This window comes from Marmota monax, unplaced genomic scaffold (assembly GCF_021218885.2).
Source record: "Marmota monax isolate L192 unplaced genomic scaffold, Marmota_monax_Labrador192_F-V1.1 WCK01_AAM20220418_F8-fsc00231, whole genome shotgun sequence".
NCBI classification, from domain to species: domain Eukaryota; kingdom Metazoa; phylum Chordata; class Mammalia; order Rodentia; family Sciuridae; genus Marmota; species Marmota monax.
This window is the reverse complement of record NW_026693458.1, coordinates 341,570-361,950: the sequence shown is the minus strand read 5'-3', so window position 1 is coordinate 361,950 and position 20,381 is coordinate 341,570. Positions and strand designations below refer to the sequence as shown.

The window sequence follows — 20,381 nt, the reverse complement described above, 5'->3', positions numbered from 1 at the left end:
TCATTCATGTGGCTCTGGGAAGGGAGGAGGTGCTGGGTGGCCCTAGACTAGTTGGTTAGCTTCTCTGTGCCTCAGTCTCCTCCTCTGTAAAACGAGAGTGATAGAAATAGCTATCTCCAAGGGTGGCTCTGGGGATTCTGTGAACTACTGTATAAACTGTACCCAGGCTGGCCGCACAGCAAGTGCTACATAAATCCTTGCTATTGTTAAAGCCACTGTTATCCAACTGCTGTGTGGGGCTGTGGTTAGCTCTGAGGAGGGACTCACCTGCATTCCTGCCTGCATTTCTCACCCAGCGGGGGATCCAGGTGCCCAGGGCTGCCTGCCCACATCAGCAGAAGGACCACTTTGGCTGCTCTCGCTGCTAACGGATGAATCTTCCCCTCAGACCAGCTCTTCCTGGGTGGCAAGTCTGCAGTTTCCCAGCCTAGACGCCATGCCTGCTCGCGGCAGAGGCTTGATCCAGCCGTCTAGAGCATTCCCAGGTGGCAGTGGCCCTCCTGCTCCTGACAGTGACCGCAGGACACCTCGCTGCCCAGGAACTGCCTCTTCCCAGGGCAGCGTGACATCCTGATGTCACACCAAGCCTTCGGGACAGTCACCAGTAGATGGGCTGGTGGCCTTTGGAGCTCTCCCCTGCTGGGCCTCCTCCCTCCACGTGCCCCTCCCCTCCCCCACTCTGTCCCTTCCGCCCCGTGGCGGTTTGTGTTTAAGTGAGTAATTTGGCCCCCGTTTAAGGAGAGGAAGCAATAATAGCAGCTGTAATTGTCCAAATTACTGCTGCGCCTCGGAGTTTGACATCTGCCTAATGACGGCAGATGGAAACCTGACCTGTGGCCAGGCGGGGAGGGCGGTGTCGGCTGCTGGGAGCGTCCCCAAAGCAGGCCGAGCCCTGCTGGCCAGCACAGGACTGTGTCCAGGGGATCCCCTGTCTCAGGCACTCAGAAACCAGGGCGCAGAGAGGCAGCCACAAGGGTGGCCGGACTCAGAGGGACTCCAGGTGAGGCTTACCTGCTGTGCAGGTGTCTAGGTGAGAGATGCCCGCTGTCCCCCATCTAGGTGAGACGCCTACTCTACCCCACTTAGGTGACATGCCCACTGTACCCCATCTAGGTGAGATGCCCCCTGTACCCCATCTAGGTGACAGATACCCGCTGTACCTCACCTAGGTGACAGATGCCTGCTGTACCCCACCTAGGTGACTTGCCCACTGTACCTCTCTTAGGTGAGAGATGCCCACTTACCCCACCTAGATGAGATGCCCCCTGTACCCCACCTAGGTGAGAGATGCCCGCTGTACCCCACCTAGGTGAGAGGTACCTGCCGCACCTGGTATCAGGGGAGTGGCGAAGGGCTGTCCTGTCTTTGGTGTTACTTGGCTGAGCCCCCCGTAAGGCAGGGATGCCCCCCATGTGCTGACCTTCCCTTGAAGGCTGTGAGGCCCACAGGCCAGGAGCCCAGGTCATGGGATTTCGTGGACCTATAACTTCTAAAAGTCAGGGAGACAAAGCCCAGGGCGCCCACCCCGCAGCCCTAACACCAACCCGCTGCCACTTGTTGTCACCAAAGAGCAGATGGTCTTAGCATCGAGGACTTCGCAAGAAAGGGTTTCAGGTCCTGCTGCTGGTAAGCTCACCTCCCCCTGCTTACGGACAGAGGGAACAGATGCTCCTTGGGCCCGAGAAGCCAGAGGGGCCTGTTGCAGGTATAGCAGGTTCCAGCAGCAGCCCTGGGAGGGTCTTACTCCTCTCAGCAACAGCCAGGCTCAGGCAGGAGGAGTGTCCTTGGGGACATGGAAGGGAGAAGGCCACAGAGCTACTGGACTGGAGAGTCCTCCAGTTCTTTTTAATTTTTCTTTTTAGTTGTAGATGGACACAATACTTTGATTTTGTTTATTTAGGTTTTTTTATGTGTTGCTGGGGATCGAACCCAGGGCCTCCCACGTGCAAGGCAAGAGCTCTACCACTGAGCCCCAGCCCCAGCCCCGAGCCCCCCAGTTCTGCAGTTACCTCCTGAGAGCACCGTTGTCCCACTTCCTTGGAGATGCCTGGGCTGAAGCCCAGGCTCCTCGGGAGGAGGTGGACGTCCTAAGCCTGATTCTCGCTCAGTGGGAGGCGCTGGCATCAAGCTTGAGTTGGTACCAAAAAGCAGAACACGCTGCTTCTTCCGTTCCTGGGCGGCTCATCACCAAGACCTCTCCACCCACTCTTCTGGACAACTCTGGGCTCCTGTGGACCCTCGCCTGGCACCAGGTGAGTGGGCAGGGCGGGCGAGCCAGGGCTAAAGATCAAGTGCTGGACGCTGGACGGCCTCCAACTCCCTCTTCCAGGAGGGCTGCTTGGCTTGCTTAGTTAGGCATCTGGTGTCCTGGTGGGGGTCAGGGTGGGCTGGCGTGGGGTTTGCAAAGAATCCCAGACTCAGAGCAGCATGCCCAGGGGCAGGAGCCCACCCTCACCCCTTCGCCATCCTGAGCAGACCTGTCCATGCCTCGGGCCTCATCTATGGCCATGTGGAGTCCCCAGCCTCCCTGGGGGCTTTGGGCTCTCCCTGTAGGAGCCAGGCCTCCAGCTCCCTGTGGACAGGACACCCTGTGGGCAAGGGGAGAGCCGCCCACAGCGGGAGACTCAGGGCAGGCCTGGGAGAGAGGGAGAGGGATGAAAGAGAGGACAGTGACATGTTAGTGGCCAAGTGCAAGTCCTGGGGAAGGGGCCTCAGGAGGAGGGCAAGGCCTCTGAGCCTGAAGTTGTGCATCTGGGTGTTCCTCCCACCTCAGCTCAGGAAGGGACACCCCAGAGGCTGGGACCAACCAGGGCACCCAGTGGGCATGCTGGGCCTGCCGTCACTTGCCAAGTGCCTCCCGGGGACGTGGCTCAGAACACCCTGCAAGGCACCAAGGTGTCAGCTGTTGCCTCCAGAATTTCTTCACAGGAGGCGCAAGGGGCTGGCTGGGGGTGGGAAGGGACCCTCTGGGGGTGCGTCCCTCTCGGGCAGGAAACCTGGCCCCGGGCAGCTGCCTCCTCAGACCTCGCTAGAGCCTCGTCCTTCCTTCCGGCCACGAGGCAGCTGGGGCCCGGGAAGAGCATTAAGATGTCCGGGTGACACTCGTTCACCTTTATTATACACAGAGGCCCCTCATCCCCGCCTGGAGAGAGCCTCTGCCCGCCGCGGCCCTGGCCGTTTATCTGCGGAGGGAGGGACATCTGCGGCCACCCTCCATCCATCACCGATGTCATCTGAGCCCGCGGGTGGGCCGGGTGCACGTGGGGAGGCGCGGCTTGCAGGGCCGGGACAGCTACCCAGGCTGTGCCCACCCAGGCTGCAGGTCACACAGCCTGACACCAGGGCCCTGCCCCGGTCCTGTCCCCTGGGAGTGAGGGGTTGGGAGCCAGCCACCATGGGCAGGGCCACAGCAAATAAGGCAGTGGAGGTGGGGACTGTGCCCACTCCTCCCGGCTGAGACCAGAGCCCCCCGCCCCCCGTACCCTTCCTTCTCCAGGAAGGCAGAGCCGTGGGAGGTGGGCACAGTCACACCTGCCCCTGCAGAGCTGCCTGCCTGGGCCCAGGTGGCTGAGTGGCCCAGAGCTGTGGGGCTCACGGGGATGCGGGTTGGTCACAGGCTGTTCCCGCCTGCAGCCGAGGTGTGGCAGGAACACAGCTGCAACCTGACTTCTTCCTTCCCACGCGGCCCTGAGCACCCCTGATGCTCCATCCTGCGTCCCCACCTCCCAGGTTCTAGACCAGGTGCAGATTTCCTTTTGTGCCTCTTTCAGTGGCAATTGTGACACTTTATGGTAATGGACATCCTGGAGGGGAACTGGGTGCTGGTGCTGGCTGGACAGATGGGCGTCCTAGGGGTCCACGGCCTCCCCTTCCTTCCTCCCCCTACCCCACTCACCAGTTGGCAGCCTCCGGGGAGAGCCAGCCCCCACCCCCTGCTCCTCCATCTGGAAAGGGTGGAAGTGGCCTGGGCACTATCTGTTGACCCGGGGCAGGCTGAGCATGAGCTCATTCCTGGACAGTAACCGGGGTCACCTGCTCTGTGTCCAGTCCTGACCTCACACACGTGAGCAAACCAAGCCCGAGCTCCTGGCTCTCAGAGCTGATGTTCTGATGAGGAAGATCGAGAGGAGCGTCTACACAGAAACAAAATCATTTGAGAGAAAGAGACAGAGACACAGAGAAGGACTATGAAGAAGATCACACTCTCATGTGAGTTGACTGAAGTGATGACGTGGGTCACAGATGTGTGACACACACCAGAGCTGGGTCTCACCAGCACAGGGTGGGGTGCAGCTCTCCTTCCTTTTAGGGTTCTGAACCAACAATGTCTCTGCAGTGCTTCTAGCCTTTTCCCTCATGAGTGCAAAGTAGCTGCCATAGCTCCAGACATCATATGCACACAGAATCACAACCAAAGGCAGGGATGTGGAGTGTGTGATCTGGAGCTAGAGATAGCACCGGGAACATCCTCTCTCATTACCTCAGGGAGGACAAATCTCTCCCAAATATCTCCTTCCCAGGAGTTTTATCTACATTTCATTGACCAGAACCTCTCAGAACCTGCAATGCACAACTTGGACCTCCAAGCCCTTAGCCAATGTCCCTGATGCTTGGCTGCCACAGCCTCTCGGGATTGTGTGCTGAGGACCACATCCTTGGGGAGACGCACTGAGGGCAGCAGGGAGCCCCCGCTGGCTCCTCTGAGGGCACAGCCCAGGTTTGACAAAAGCTCCCTCAGGCGTGATGGGCAGGCTGGCCAGAGGCTGGAGACGGACCAGGGAGGGCCAGGAGGACGCCCAGGCCCTGCGGGGGCAGACCCCAGGAAAGGCGGGCAGGCGAATCCTCCAGTTGTTTTTGACACATGGAATTGTGGCTGGGGAACAATCCCCGATCCCACGGACTGGAATTAATTAAGCTTCATCTCATTCCCACGGCTCCTATGCAGGGCTGGCAAATCACGGGGAAACCACCTGAAGCCATGTTTCCTATAGGATGGAAGGGGATCAAGCCGTTAGCCAGCAGCTTCCCCGGGGCAGGAATCAAACCTTTCTATTTCCTCTTCTCCTCCTTTCCTCCCTCCCCAACTGGGCAACGGCTGCCTTTGTTTTCTCACCATTCCTTGAAGCTCCTAGGCTTCTTGCCTCAGGGCCTTTGCACCTGCTGTTCCCTGGAGCACTCTTCCCAGTGGTCCATCCAAGTCGCTGCTTCCCTCAGGTCTCTGTCACAGTCCCTTTCTGAAGACCCAGCCTCATCCCAACATTCCACCCAGGGTCTCAACCTCATCCCGACATTCCACCCAGGGTCTCCAGCAGCATGGACCCCCTCTCTGACCCTCTGAGGGACCGTTCCCGCTTGCACTCACAGCATGGAGGTGCGGGGGCTTCCAGGGGTAGATGTTCAAGAATTCATTCATTCTTTATCCATTCATTCAAGAAACACTGATTAGCGCTGACCGGGGAGGGGGAGGTCACTAGAATCCCTAAGAACCGCTCCGTCTGGTGCGGAAGACAGCCGTGTAAACAGACCATCAGGAAGCGGGGTGGGAGGGGGGCTGCTGAGCCACCCTGAGGGCAGGGCGCAGAGAAACTGCCACCAGGAAGCCCAACTGGCTAAAGTGCACCAGCAGCACCAGCGTGGTGCAGAGTCTGGGCAGGGCCTCTGCAGGTGCCAGGAGAGGTGTGGGGAGGCTCTGGGCCTCCATCCCCAGCGCTGGCCCAGCAGAGCTCTTGGTCTAAGGCTGCATTTTGACCTCTGTCCCTGTGTGCGCCACCTCCCCCAACCCTGGGGAGACCCCTGGCCTTGCTGGCTGCACTGAGGACCAATGTGGGGAGAGCACAGGCAGGTCCTGGCATGTGCCCGGACGGAGGCCCCGGGCTCAGGTGCACAGGGTGCAGGCCCCGCCCTCCGTGCCCCCTGCTCACTGCCTAAGCCCTCTGTTTATCAGCCCAGCAGCCAACAATACAAATCACCTGCCTCCGCTAATGGACCCGAGGCTGGCCCTCTGACAGCTGCTAGAGGCTTTCAGGAAAGGCTTTTGACTCCCAGTGACATTAGGGTGCCATCTGCTTCACCACCCCCACCGGACAAAGGAGAGGGGGAGAATTCAGCAGGAAGAGCCCCACCTGGCACCCAGCACCCGGGGACTCTCCCTTCTCCCAGGGACTTTCTCGGGGAGGGGAGAAGAGTGGGGATCCAGGCTGTCACACCCACAAAAGACGGGCTTCCAGTGCACTCTGCGATCCTGAGGAGACCCTGGGGCACAGGCACAGGCCCTCACCCTGTCCCTGTGGGTCCCAGCCTGGCGGGTCCCCTCCCTTCTCCGGATTTCCCTGACATCAGCACTTCCCAAGGGGAAGCCTCATGCCTATCGGCTCAGGGCACCCAGGTAGGGACGTCCAACAGCGTGTGGCTGGGGCTGGGGTGGCTCCCCTCCCCAGCCCTCCGGACATCTCCAGGAGCCATCAGCCATCTATCTCCCAGGCTCCGAGCTGTTGGGGGAACCCAGTGTGGCGAGAAGTGCGTGTCACCATGGGGTTTTTGTGGCTTCCTTTTTCTGTTGGGCTCAGTGCACAGCAAGTCCTACTGGGCCTTACGGTGGTGGCTTACGGTGGTGGCAGAAAATCTCCTTTGAAGCAAACTCATTTGAGAAAAAGGGAACAAATCTGTGAGCAAGGACGTGATTGGAGGAGGTGGCAGGAAACTTTCATGCCCTTTTTTCTAAACACATAAAGACCTGTCTGTTGTCCCTCTTCCTGAGAGCTGAGGCTCACAATTCTCCTGGCCCCTGCTGGCCTGCACTCACAGATAGCCATTAAGGGGCCGAATGTCCCTCCCGGGGGGTCCTCCGTGGTGGGCACTTGGCATTCTGCTGAGAAGATTTCCTGCTCAGCAATTTCAAAATCTCCGCAAGTCAGTGGACAGTCTCTGCCACCCCAGAGACTCTCTGCCTTGTCTGGGGGCCAGTGTTGACCTGGCTGCGCCCCTGGACTTGAGCTTCCTCTGATTTCTGAGGGGCTTGTCTGATACAAACCTGTGACAGGTTCAGAAAGGGTCACGAAGCCACAGCCCATTCCCGGTGGACCACGTACCCACCAGATGCTTCTGGACCGGGGTCACTGCCTCCCACACCCCTTCACGGTTCCTGTGTGTGACAGCAGGAGGGTCCGCTGACCCTCCACCCTAAGATACCACCTGTTGATATAAAGCCAGTACAGGCACCAGCATGCACACAGCTTTGTGCTTTTTAAGTAATTTCTGTAGCGAAGATACTCACAAGATGGGGATTACTTTGCCAAAGGATATGAGCACTTGAGGGGCTGGTTCCAAGGTTTTTAATGTCTCAATTGCAAATGGTTAAGCCTGCTAAACCCACTTATCATCTGAGGTTCGGATGGAGAATTTTTCCCCTTTATTTGTTAACCACAAGTGGGCTGGTCTCTGTTTAAAAAAAAATCCAAGTAGTCATTAATTATTCCCCAAGATTGCAGGGTTTTACAGGAGTTTTGGAGATAAACGCTGCAGGAATCCCTGCTCCCCCACCAAATCTAGCAGCCCTCACGGCCTGATGGCAACTTGGGGCCAGAACAAAGAAAGCAAAGACTCTCAAAAACGGCTTTGAGACCTGCCCCGCGCCAGCTCGGAGAGCTGCTCATATGTATACGAACGTAAGAGTTTTGCTGAGAGAGAATTCCCATAACATAAAACCCACCCTTTAAGTGTGCGACCATCACCACTAGCCCAAGAGCGTTTTCATGACTCTAAAAGGAAGCCCTGAGCCGACTCACAGTCACAGAGAATTCACGCACTCTCCAGCTGTGACAGAGCTGGGCCTTCTGAGAAACGGAGGCAGCACAAAGGCCCCCCTTCAAACCCAGATTCCTGCAATCAGGTCAGAAAGATTTCAGACATGTCACTCAGAGTACCAGGCACGAGTCTCTTGCAGGGATAGGAAAAGGGAAAGGGGACACTCTCAAGGGACAGTAGGTCCTCTCACGGAAAATGTCAGCATGCCTCTCCTGCACTCCAGTTTTCTTGGAGATCCCAGAGAACTTTCCAGAGTCCTATCTTGACTTTTGACTGACAGCAGGGTGACATTAGTCTTTCAAGTCCTTACTGACAGGACAACCCTAGGTCACCTTGGCCCATGCTGACCAGTTCTAATTGGATTCTTAACCATATATTCTTACAGATTTTTATGGTTCGGAGGAATTATTCTCATCTCCCAGAGTTTCAGGATCTGGTCACAAAATCTCCTGGGTTCCTCCCGTGGACACTAACTTGGGCCTGCTTTTCTCCTCCAGATAACAGGTAGTTTGCTGGGGAATGTGACGTATCCTGTCCACTTAGGCCAGGCAGGGCTGCAGGTAAGCGGCTTCTTGGAAAAGAAAGCACGTGGGGTCAGCACGGTGGGCCCACTTTATAGAATCATCCTCTCAACCCCATGTTCCCGCCATCCTCCTCTGTCTGTCCCCTAACATAGCAAAGCCCCTGGCGCTATTTCTGACCCCATGGATGTGCGCATTTGGGATGCTTTGTGTAAGTTCATCATAACACGTTTGTCTTGTGCATCTGGCTGCTTTCATTTAGCCTGTAGCACGATAGGGTGCTTTGTGCCTTTTTATGGCTGAATAATGCTCCGTGGTTTGCATTTTTTCTGTATCAGTTCATCTCTTGGTGGACACAGGTTGTTTTCCCCTCTTGGCTCTGTGGTGCTGCTGTGAATAATCCCGTACAGGGTTTTGTGTGGGTGTCTTCAGTCTCTTGAGTGCTTGGCTGGGCCATGGGGTAATTCTGTAGTTAAATTTTTTTTTTTTTTTTTGGTACCTGGGATTGAACCCAGGGGTGCTTACCCACTGAGCCACATCCATAGCCCCTTTTATATTTTATTTCGAGACAGCGTCTCGATGAGTTGCTCAGGGCCTTGCTAAGTTGCTGAGGCTGGCTTTGAACTCACGATCCTCCTGCCTCAGCCTCCCGTGCTGCTGGGATGACAGCCTACACCCCTGTGCCCAGCTTGTGGTTAACATTTTGAGAAACCACCAAACCGTTTTCCACAGAGGCTGCTCCATTTCACATTCCCACCAGCAATGTCCTCGCCAACACTTGTTATTTTCGGTCCCTTTGATTTTAGCCCCTTGAGGGGGTACGAGTGGTGTTTCTCTGAGGATCTGCCCTGTGTTTCCCTGAGAGCAGATGCTGTGCCTTCTTTTCCAGTGCTGGTTGGCATTCGCATTGCTTCTTTGGAGAGATGTCTGTTTGGATCCCTTGCCCAATTTGAAACTGGGTTGTTTGTCGTTATTGGCAAAAATTCTCTCCCTCTTGGTGGGTTGTGTCTTTACATCTTGATGGTGTCCTTTGAAGTCCAAAAGTTTTTCATTTTGATGAAGCACAATTTATCTCTTTTTCTTTCCTTGCTGTGCTTTTTTGGTGACATGTCTAAGAATCTGTCGTCAAATCCAAGGCCACAGAGATTTACTCCAATGATTTCTTCTAAAAAGCCTTGTAGTTTCTCTCCTGCACTTCTGTCTTTGATCCGTTTTGAGTTCATTTTTGCGTAGAGTGGGTTTGTGTATGTTCTTTGGAACAACTGCTGTTTGGAGCTGACTACCTTGAAATGGTGCTTTATGAGAACCAGTTGCGATGTCTGGTTTATGTTGTCTTTATTACTAACAATGCTCCTTGGCTTGGGAAGTTGTCTCACCAAAAGGAACCCGTGTTGTACCCATTATCTGGTGCCCTCCTCCCGGGGCCCTGCCTGTGAGTGGGAAAACCGAGACTTGTGAGCAGGTCAGGGGGACACAGTGAGTTGGATTAGGCTCTTTCCTTAGGTTCCTTCCCGCCCTGTTGCAGCCAGCTGCCCAGGTCTGCCGCGAAGTCCCCAGAAACCCCCATCGACCGACGGCTTTGGGTGGTTTGAAGGCAGGATTTTTCACACTCTGCTTCTCGGATCAATGGCTTCATCTGTGGAAAGGAAGGAGGGAGGGAGGGACGGTCAATTCCTCAAAGAGGTCGGAGCTGAGCTCCTCTCTGGCCCCCTCGAGTAGGACACACTAATAACAGAACAGGATGAAGCCAAACCGTGGCTTGTCCCTAATGAGCTTGAATCCCAGGTGACAAGCCCTCCGTTTCCAAAGCAGCCACAGAGCCCCAGGGGCCTTGCAGGAAGCAGCCCCCGTCCAAGCCCGCCTTCCGCTGGCTGGTGACCTCCGTGGTTCTGGCGGCCACGTGCCCTCTCATGGGGGCTCAGGTGCCTCATCTGTCAGCCCCCGATGGCTGGGACAGGCCCCTCTGTCCGGCCGGGCTGAGACCCTAAGTGCTGATGGAATTAAGACGGCTGCACAATCTCGGGCCTGTCAGGAAGCCCTGGTAGCAGGTGAGTGATGTCCCCGGGGGATTGACCAGCTGTTTGGGTGTCCCATAAACACAGCCTTCAAGTGGCCCGCGATGCCCATCCATCTTGCCCCGGGGCCGCGCCCCAGCGGCTCTCAGAGTGGCCCCCCTTGACACTGGTGTTGGCTCCTTCCGGTGGCGCCCGGGCTGAGCTGGACCACTGACAGGCCTGGGGATGGATGATCTCCACCACGGGGATGCCACAGCTCAGGACAGCTGGAGGGGGACACGGGGCTGCAGGGGAAAGCTCTGGCTGGATACAGAAGGGTCTGGCTGAGAAGCCGGGCCCTGCCAAGGCCACAGGGAGCCAGCTCAGTAGCAGCCTGGAGTTTCCTGTTCTACTGAGAGTCTTCCCTGTGGCTGAAACCACAACCCTGTTGGGTCTGTCTCCTGGCCACAGGCAGGACATGAGCCCCAACTGGGCACAGGCCTCCACTGGGGGATAATAGAGAGTGGTGGGGACTGTGGCCAGGCAGGTCCCCCAGGAGCCCATATCCAGGATGGCAGTGGTTTTGGATTCCTCAGGGACCCCCGGTACAAACAGGCCCACCCTTGACAGCTTCTGGTCTGACCACAGCTCCTTGCTGTGGGTGGCTGCGCCCAGGGGCGAAGGCTGCAGAGAGGACATTTAATCCACCTGAGCTCACCGAGGCCACAGTGGAAGGACCTCCAATGCTGGCCACACACTACACAGCCTCTTTGACAGGGCTGGGCCCGGCTGCCCCGAGGTCTGGTGACCCACCCAAGGTGACCCAGAGAGCAGGACTCGAAGGCTATGAGACAATGTCCCTCAGTCAGGGGACAGTTTGAGCCGTTGTCTGCCCGCTCATTCTGCAGCATGCCTCAGGGTTCCCTGGGGGAGGGCTCCTGCTGGGGACCCCCTCCCCAAGGCCTGGATTTGGCCCCAGACAAAGGTGGGATCCACACACCCACAGGCACCTGGCGTTGAAGAGGGTCCTACCTGAGTTGGGTGTGGGCAGGGGACTTGTGGAGGCAGCTGAGGACATTCCGCGCCCTCCTCTTGCATGCTGGACACGACGGAGAGCTCACCCCTGTCAGGCGGTTCTCCCTGGCCTTGCTTTCTGGTCTCTGCCTTGCCCTACCCTCCTGAGGTCCCAGCTCTGGTCTTGAGGCCCTGGGGCTCCGTCGCCTCCCCCAGAGCCAGGACCAGCCTTTAGAGACCTGGGGTCAGCAGGTGGGTCTCCCGCTCAGTGCTGAGGCTCTTCTTGGGGTCCGACAGCTCAGCCCTCAGGATTGAAGGCTGCAGCAAAGCTCCTCACTGAGCTCATTCTGCTCCCCTTGGGGTCAGAAACCCTTGCTTGTCTAGAACATTCCGGCCTCCATCGAGCCTTCTCAGCTGAGCATGGGGGGGGCAGCCAAGAAACCGAGCGCTCCTCTGCCGTCTTCACAGCTGCTCCTGGATGCCCAGGCTGCTTCTCCCACAGATCTGACCCTTCCCGTGGAGCTGAGGTGTGGCCACGTGGCTCGCCTAACAGATGAACCGTGAGCAGCAGGCGTGTGTGGCTCCAGCCTGGCGGCCCTGTCTTCTTGCCCCAGCACCCGCTGAGGTCCCTGGGTGACTGACAAGCCACCCTCCCCTGCGGGCACACAGTGTGATCAACAGCAATGTACCTTGGCCTGTTCTGGCCTGAGGCACAGGGCTTTTTGGTCATTGAAGCAGAACCCAGCCCACTCTCACTGATGGACCCGGAAACCTTCCTCAGGGCAAGGCCAAGCCTGTCTTCAAAACAGAATGTGCTCCCCACCCCCTGGGGCTGTTGGCACCAGAAACGGGAGGGGGGGGTGCAAAACATGTTTGTTGAATGACTGAAGGAAGGAATAGATTTTTTTTTTTCAGGCAATGGCATCTCTGGACTATTTTATCTGTTGCACTAAGCTCCAGGTCCCCCACCAGGACTTGCCTGGTCCCTTGCCAACATCCTCCGCCTCACTGCCTCCCCAAGCCCCCTCCACGGAATCACGGATTTCGTCAGCTTTCCATTACTATAACAGATGCCTGAGGTAGCCGGCTTAAAGGAAGAAAGACTAAAAACATCAGCTCAGTTTTGAAGGTTTCGATCCATGGTCACTTGGCCCTGTTGTTTGGGGCCTGTGGTGGCAGAGCAGAGCATGGTGGGAAGGTGCGGCAGAGGAGGGCTGTTCATGGCAGCTGGGAAGCCAAGAGACAGAGGAAGTGGCAGGGGTTTCCATGTCCCCTTGAAAGCCACCTCCCGACCACCTCACTTCCTCCCACTAGGCCCCACCCCCCAAAGGTTCCGTCACCTCCCAATAGTGCCACAGGCTGATGACCAAGCCTCAACACACAGGCCTTTGAGGACATTTGTACAAAACCTAGCAGCAACCCTGTCCTGAGCACACCCGGCCTGTCTCTCTGACCCCGGGCCTTTGCACGTGTTTTTCTGTTCTCTGGGGCACTCAATTACTTAGTTATTTTTTCTCATGCTTCAGGCCCCTTACCTGACCACTCCATCCCTGACCGCTCTCACCTCAAGCCACCTCCTACTCACATCACAGTTTATTTTTATTTTTTGGTGTTTTTTTATATTTTATCTGGAAATAATTTTAAATTTATAGAAGAATTGTAGAGATGAGAATAGGGGTCAAAGATCATCTGCATCCTCCTCTTTTTATTTTTATTATTCACTTTATTATTTGCTCTGGTTCATGCACACAGTCTCACGCACGCACACACACAATTCGAGGGTAACCTGCGGCCATCATGGCGCTTTACCCCTGAATACCTCAGTGCAGTGCATATTTCCCAAGAATGAAACCAACTTCAGAGAATTCAACAGGAAGGCAACACTTCGGCCTGCCAGCCCTGTGTCAGTCTTGTCCACTGACCTACTAGTGTCCCGGAGAGCGTGTCCTCTCCTTGCAGGGTCAGGTACTGGATCCGGTTCTTAGGTCTCTCCAGTCCTTGGTCTAAAGTGCTCTCCACAGTCTGCCTCTGCCTGTGATTGCCTTGATATTTTTGAAAACTGCAGTCTTTGGGCAGCACGTTCCTCATGGGTCTGTCTGGGATTCCTCCTGTTTGGCTGGCATCTTCCCAGCAGGGCCGAAGGGCAAGGGACGGGCACTGCCCACCGTGCCCACCTGCACTCCACGGTGGCAGCTGATTTTGTCCTTCTGCTGAGAAGCGCCTGCCTTCTCTGCTGGGTAACTTCTTTTTCCTCCTTGCATTTAATCTGCTGACGGTGAGAGACTCCCCACAGGGCTGCAAACAGCAGCACAGGGTGGCTGCATGCTTCCCAGACCTCGCACCACATGCCACCCTGTCCTCTAGCATGTCACCCTGTTGTGATCTTCATAGGACCCACTGGAATGATCTGACTGACCGACCCGTCCGTCCTCCATCTCCCATCCATCCCTCAGCTCCCTGGGGGCAGGGGTGGCCTTTCTTGTCCTTTGCTCTGTGCCCCGAGGGAAGGGGATCTCTAAGGTCTCTTTAGGAGTCAGCGTGCCTCTTTAGGTCCCATGAAGCTGTGCCTGAGGTCATCAGGTTTGGAGCGAAGGGCCACAGGACAAGCCAGCTCTGGGACTACTCAGGCCCTGACTTGCAGTCGGCTAGCTGTCAGGGAGCGGCTGTGGCGGTAACAGAGCCCCACTTTGCAGATTAGGACACTGAGTCTCAAGAGGCTCTGAGGTGGAGGAGAGAGCTTCTCAGAGGTTTGACCTGAGGCTTCCTGATCAGCCGCAGGAGCTGAGCTCTGCTCTTCCAGAGAGAAACACTGGAGCTTTCCCACTCCGCAGCCAGACCCAGGAACAATGTTTCTCGAATGCTCTTGTCTGAGACCCTTCCACCTGATTTGTCTTTCCCAAATTCCAAGGGTCTGAAACCCCGGGGCCGCCCTCCCTGACCCATCTCCTGCCTGGACTGAAGCAGGAAGAGGGGGACTCACCACCCTCCCCGCCTCAGTTTCCTCATCTGCAGCGGGGCTCGGGCTCCTCCCCCTAGCAGAGCCGTCGGGGAGGGGCTCCACCTCCCCAGGCCTTGGGAATGCTGCCCCACACTTCACCGGCTGTGTGACCAGCAGACATGAGAAAGGGGAGGCCAGCTCATTTTTCAAACAAAACGGTATCAGATGTGTGATTTGGTTTAAAAAAATATATTTCTGGCAATGGCGTGAGTTGGGCTCAAGAGAGAGCCGGGGTGGGGGAGGGGCGCGGGGGGGAGGCGGTTCCAGTGGCTTAAAACACCCCAGATAAGTGTGCAGCGATTAAGCGCCACCATTAGCTCTAATGGGCAATAATTGGTGATGAGAAATAATTTTCTAGGGCACAACTGCCCCTGGTGCCCCCACGCCCCGGCCCCAGTGGGGGGACAGCCAAGGGGCTGATTAACTCCTGGGCTGGAGGAAATGTCGGAGGCACAAAAAGTTTCCAGATTCGAGGGTAATTGGAAGAAGTTATTTCACTTTCCACATCAGGCTGATGAGGGGCCACCCACCTGCTGCGAGGGAGGGGCTGCGCCGGCTTCCTGCCCAGGAGTCGCGGGGGCCACTGCACGGGGCTGGGCAGGGAGGGACAGCAGAGCCTGGAAGGTGGGGGCAATTTCCACCTGTGCCCCTGCCAGCCGTGCGACCTGAGCAAGCCACCTCCAGGGTCTTTGTCTCTGTCCTGACTTGCACGGGTTCTGGTCCTTCTTGCCTTTAGGTGCGTGAACAGACAACCCTTTGTGGGACTTAGATGCCCCTGTTGGCTGGGGTATGGCCACCCTCTGGAGCCCTGAGTATGCCTGGCAGAAGCTGTCTGGACTCCTTGGAGCCCCTGTGGTGCAGTGCACAACCTGCCCAACAGTCCACAACAGCCTGGCTGTGCTCACGTCCCCACTGCCTCTTTTCTGCCCCCTCGGCCTATCCTGGAAGGGGCTCCTGGCTGCTTCACATGGGCGAAGCTAAAGGCCCCTTTCCATCCGGACTCTCCACCTGCTCCTTCCTTCTCCAAGACCTGCCTTCCTCTCTACCCTGACCTCACTCCCCTTCTGCAATCCAGAGCATAAATCCCTCTTCCCACCTCTGTCCTTCTGACCCCCCTATCACCGACCACAGCTCGACCACACACTGAAAAGCCCCTTGCCTCCAGGATGTCCCTTACACCCTGACCATCCCCTTCCGAGGTCTGTTCCTCTTCCTGGGTCCATGGGTGGACAGCACTGCTGTCCCCCCTACCTGGGCAGTCTGTGATATGACTGTGACTGCTGATGCTCACATCTCCCAGCCCCCAAACTGGGAGCCCTCAGGAGCTGGCTTCTGTGCACGCCACCCCGTAACTGTGGGTCAGTATGCAGCTTGTGCACAGGAACTGACACTTCAAGATGTGTGTACCCAATTCTTCCCTCTCTATCCCCCTCCCTCCTTCTCCACACCCTCCCCCTCTCCAGAGGGACTGATCCTGCCTTGGTGAAGCTGGTGTTCCAACAGGGACCGACAAAAGAACCAAGCAAACAATGAACTGACTGATCTCAGAGAAAGGCCCTGGGAATATGGGAAACCTGCCCAGGGTGGGGAGCCGGGGAGGGCGTTGGTCAGAGAAGGCCTAGCTGAATGAACAAATAAAGGAATGAGTGGAAGGAAGAGAGCTGAGATCCTGTGGGGGCCCTCAGGGAGGAGAGTCCTTGGAATTGGGACCCCTTCCCTTCCTCCAGCACAGGGCCTAGTGCTCTACCAGGGCAGGGACTGAGCCCCCCCATCAGAGGAGGATGAAATCTGAAATCTGGGCCTGGCTGGCTGTAGCCCCAGCCTACAGCAGAGGGTACCCCGCCCTGCTAGAGCCCAGGTGGGGTGATTCAATGGCCCCTGTTAGAGCCCAAATGGCAGCCGGCTCAGGATGAACTGAGGCCCCAGGACCAGGACCAACACCCCACAGCAGCAGCCTCTGCTGTCCCTGTGTGCCATCTGCAGGCCAGGGCCTCAGCTCCCAAGTTGCAGGTGTGGACAGCCCCGGATGCCTCCATTGCTGACCAGCTGTGCGGCTGCAGACAGGCTGCTCTACCTCTGTGGGTCACACTGTCCTCTGAAAAATGAGAATCACGGTGTCACCAACTTCATAGGACAGGCATGAGAACGTGCAGGACTGGCTACAGAGGCATATTTACAGCTCTGTCTGGTGTCCAGCAAGAGCAGTTAGGATCCCTGCACAGGTCGGAGAGAATTCGGGGCTGCGGGGCCCCAGGCCTGCTCTGGGTTGTCGTTCACAGTGCCCCAAGGGTGGCAGAGTCAGCAGCCTGTGTGACACTGTGTGCCGGTTCTAAGCACCGTGGGATGTCTGTTTATTCTGCTTTTCAGCACCGCGGTGAGGCTGGGCTCGGGTGAGCCCACTCCATCCCGACTCCGAGGCAGGGCTGCAGAGGCGACCGGCAGGTCACACAGGCAGGAGGGTGGTGCCCCTCAGAGGAAGCCTCTGGCTTCAGTCTGTGCCCCTAGCTTTTCAGCTTTACGACCCCAATAGCAGTTATCATCAGCACCGTCACCACTGCCACCATCCTCCTCGTGACTGAGAACACAACACACGGCGCACAGGCTGTGCCGAGGCCACCGTTCCTCTCGGTTCCCCTTAGCCACCCTCTTCACGGGGCAGCAAACCGAGCACCAGGCGCGTCGCCGCCAGGCGGCGCTGCGGGGCGCGGTGGGGGGCGCAGGTGAGCCCCGCAGACCTGCACGCGCACCTGCGGGGGGATGGGTGCTGCGCGGCGGCTGGGAGTGGCCCCTCCCGGGGGCGGGCGGGGGCTTTCAGCAGCTCGTCCGGGAACATTTGCATGTAATTTGGGAGCGGGTCACATGTGGGAGTCATCAGGCGGAGGAAAGGCTCAATCAGGGCCTAATCACTGTCTGTTTGGAGGGGTCTGGGCCCAAGTGAAAAATGAAAACGGGCCTATTTTGCTTGAGTGACAGCCATCAGCGGCCACCTTTGACCTCCCCACTCGGGGTCTGCCCGAGCTTAAAAACCAATCATCAGGGAAGGGGCGGGAGGGGGACCCCTCCCCTCCCCCACCCCCTTTCCTCCCTGGACCCGGGTTTATAGATTCATTCGTTCATCACGTGCCGCATTCATTCTTTCAACAATTCAACCTGCAACAGATGCGCGGGGTGTGCCGACCTGTCACTGGCGAGCCAGGTGATCCTAGGCAGGTGACAGTCAGTGTTCCCATCTGTGGATTGGGTGCGGGAAGCTGACACAGAACAGCTGGGGTTGGTAAGTGTGGCGCTGAGCGCAGGAAGCCGCCCCGAGGGCGTGGCCGCAGCACCCAGAGGCAGGGGTCTCGCAGGGCAGGGCGCGGGGGGTCAGTGGGGCCTCCCCCGGGGTTTGTGAGAGGGGCTGTGGTGCAGGCATCGGGGTGACGGTGGCGCTCTGGCTCTGCGTTCTGCACCAAGGCGTCCCCTTCCTGCCGACGTCCTGCAGGCGGGGCGGAGCGTGGACCCCAACAGGAGAAGAGGGGCCTCTGCCAGGCGGCAGGAAAGGAGGGCGCGTGGGAGGGCACTCTGGGTGACAGAGGACAGGTGGGCCAGGGCCCCTACTGGCAGTGACAGCGCAGCGCGGCACGAGGGACTTGTCCCCCATCGGCCTTCTCTCCAGGGGTCTCCAGGTCCGCAAAGTCCCTACAGGCCTGCCACCGCGGGCCCTTGAGGGTGACCAGCAAGAGGACTTGCTGGGGTCCCCCCGGGCGCAGCGCATCCGCCCATGGCTCGGATGGGTCCAAGCTCAGGGAGCCGCTGGGGCCCCGCCCGGCGGGCTGCGCTCCCTCCCCGGGGCCCGAGGGTGTCCTGGGAGCGGGAACTCGGGGCCACCGCGGTGGTCGCGGGCGGCGCTCTCGGGCCTGAGGAATGGCCGGGCGGGCGGGGCCGGTGCATTAGCGCCCGCTGGGCTGCGGCCGGTGTTTATCGCGATGTGGAACCGGCCTCCAGGAAACCGTCTGGCAGGCCGGGCTTCGGCAAATGGATTGCCAATTAATCAGCATCTATTTATGAGAACGTTTAAACCATTATTAATGTAGTGTAAATACGGAACCGCTGGCGGCCGCGGCGGGCGGGCGGGCGGGGGGCCATCTGCGAGGCTGCCATCGCATTCCAGGGGCCGCTCCCACCCTCCTGGGGAGGGGTCCCGCCCGCGCCCCGCCACCCCCCACCGAGCCGCTGCTCCAGGTGCCGCTGCCTCCCGCCCGTGCCCTGCGGAGTTCGGGGGCCCCTGGACACCCTTCCCACTTCCCAGGTCTCAACACGTTCTCACCTCAGAGGCAGAAGGGGACACGCGGGAGTCCCACTCACGCTGCGGAATCTTGATCTGCCAGGGGCTGGGTGCGTTTTTACCCTCGGAGAGAGGGAGCAGGTGAACCCTGTCCCCTCTCCCCCTCCTTCTCTGCGCTCTGGTCTCGTGGTCTGCAGGCCCCTGAGTCCTGGCTCCTGACTGGGCTCAACGCTGGGGCAGCAGAGGTGGCCACTTTCACAGTCCCTGCTTAATCCACCTCCACCTTATTCCCCCTCCTCTGCTTCTCCCCACAGACACTGACCGAGCCCCATTGGCCCCTCTGTCCTCTGGGCCTCCGGCATATGTTGGGCAAAGCCAAGTGTCCGCTCTCAGAGCCAGCGCAGTACCCCAGGGCATGCGGCTGTCTGGAGGCACTGCAGGGCTTTGGGGCTGATTGCCCCAGCCTATGATCCTGGGTTCTCAGTGTCACCTCTGATGGCTTTTCCCCCTCTTCCTGGTTCCCCCATTTTACAGATGCAGGATTGAGGACAGAGACACACCCTAAGAATTTTGCAAACGCTCTCCAAAGTTTGCTGATCTCTTGGCTTGGTGAGCTGGGCTCACCTGTGCCTGCCTCCTCAATGCCGAGCACAAGGTGGCTGCACACCCGAGACGTGGGCATCAAATAAGAGCCGTGGATTCGAGAGGTCCATCTGCACAAAAGAAAAAAGATTAACTGAACTTTTAAGATGGCGGCACCATGCAGAAGAGATAGCCTTGCCTCCTCCTACCTGCCCGCTCTCTAGGGAGAAGTGGAGGGGTCTAAAGCCTCCTACCCAAACCACAGCCCTGCACCATGGCCAGTAAGACTGTTGGTTTATATTTGCTTCTTTCTTCACTCAATTCTGTGCCCCTTGCTGGTGGGGGCAGCATTTTCACCATCTTCACATCCTAGTGCCACCAGGAGATAGGATCCGATGTTTGTTGAGTGACTGATGGACCATTTGGGAAATTTCTCTTAGTGCCACTTTCCCAGGCTTCCCTGGTTCTCTTCCTAGCCCTATCCTTGCTGCTCCCTCCACCAGCATCCTAGCCCAAGGTCTGGAGGGGACCAAGGAGCCATATGCAGTCCCAAATCCTGTGAGATGCACACCTCATCTATCCTGTCCTGCCAATGACCCACCCATGGTCACCCAGCACCCCAGGAAGCCAAGATTTCTGGTGACCCCTCAGAGCTGGGCTGCTCCAGATGCTAGGCTGGGGCCTGCACAATGGCACACAGGGAGGGGAGAGAACAAAGACGTGGCATGTGCCCCTATTTCCCAGCCTGCTCCCCACCCCCCATTAGCCCAGTGAGGCTTGTTTATATTACAGCAGGAATTATTCCAGCCCTAATCAGAGGCCCTGCGAGGTTTCGGCATTCGAGGTATTTCTTTACCCAAGGACACTCTCCAATCCTATAATTTCCATTTCCCCAGACGCCCCTGATTGAAAGCAAACATTTTTATATTTGGAAAGGAAAAGGGCCGTGTGCTATTCATAGCCCAGCCGGCTGTCCAGAGCGAGGCCCTAGGGGGCCACAGACCCAGGCAAGCCTAGGAGACAGACCTGGGAAGGCACGGGAGGCCCAGGGATGGGGAGACCCCAGCTGGGGGGGAGTCCAGAGGACAGAGGAGGAGCCTCTTGTCCCTCGATGACTGCAAGGCCAGGGTGCCTGGCACTACCGAGCTTCCCAGGATGAGGGGACAGCTGTGCAGGAAGGGCACAGCCACCAGCCTGGGACAAGG

The 20,381-nt window shown here is 57.8% G+C and overlaps 1 pseudogene; it reads left to right on the top strand.

Annotated features, from left to right (window-relative positions):
• Positions 1 to 19,048, top strand: part of LOC124101654 (cell division control protein 42 homolog) — a 30,848-nt pseudogene extending 11,800 nt beyond the window's left edge.
• Positions 19,049 to 20,381: the final 1,333 nt, after the last annotated feature.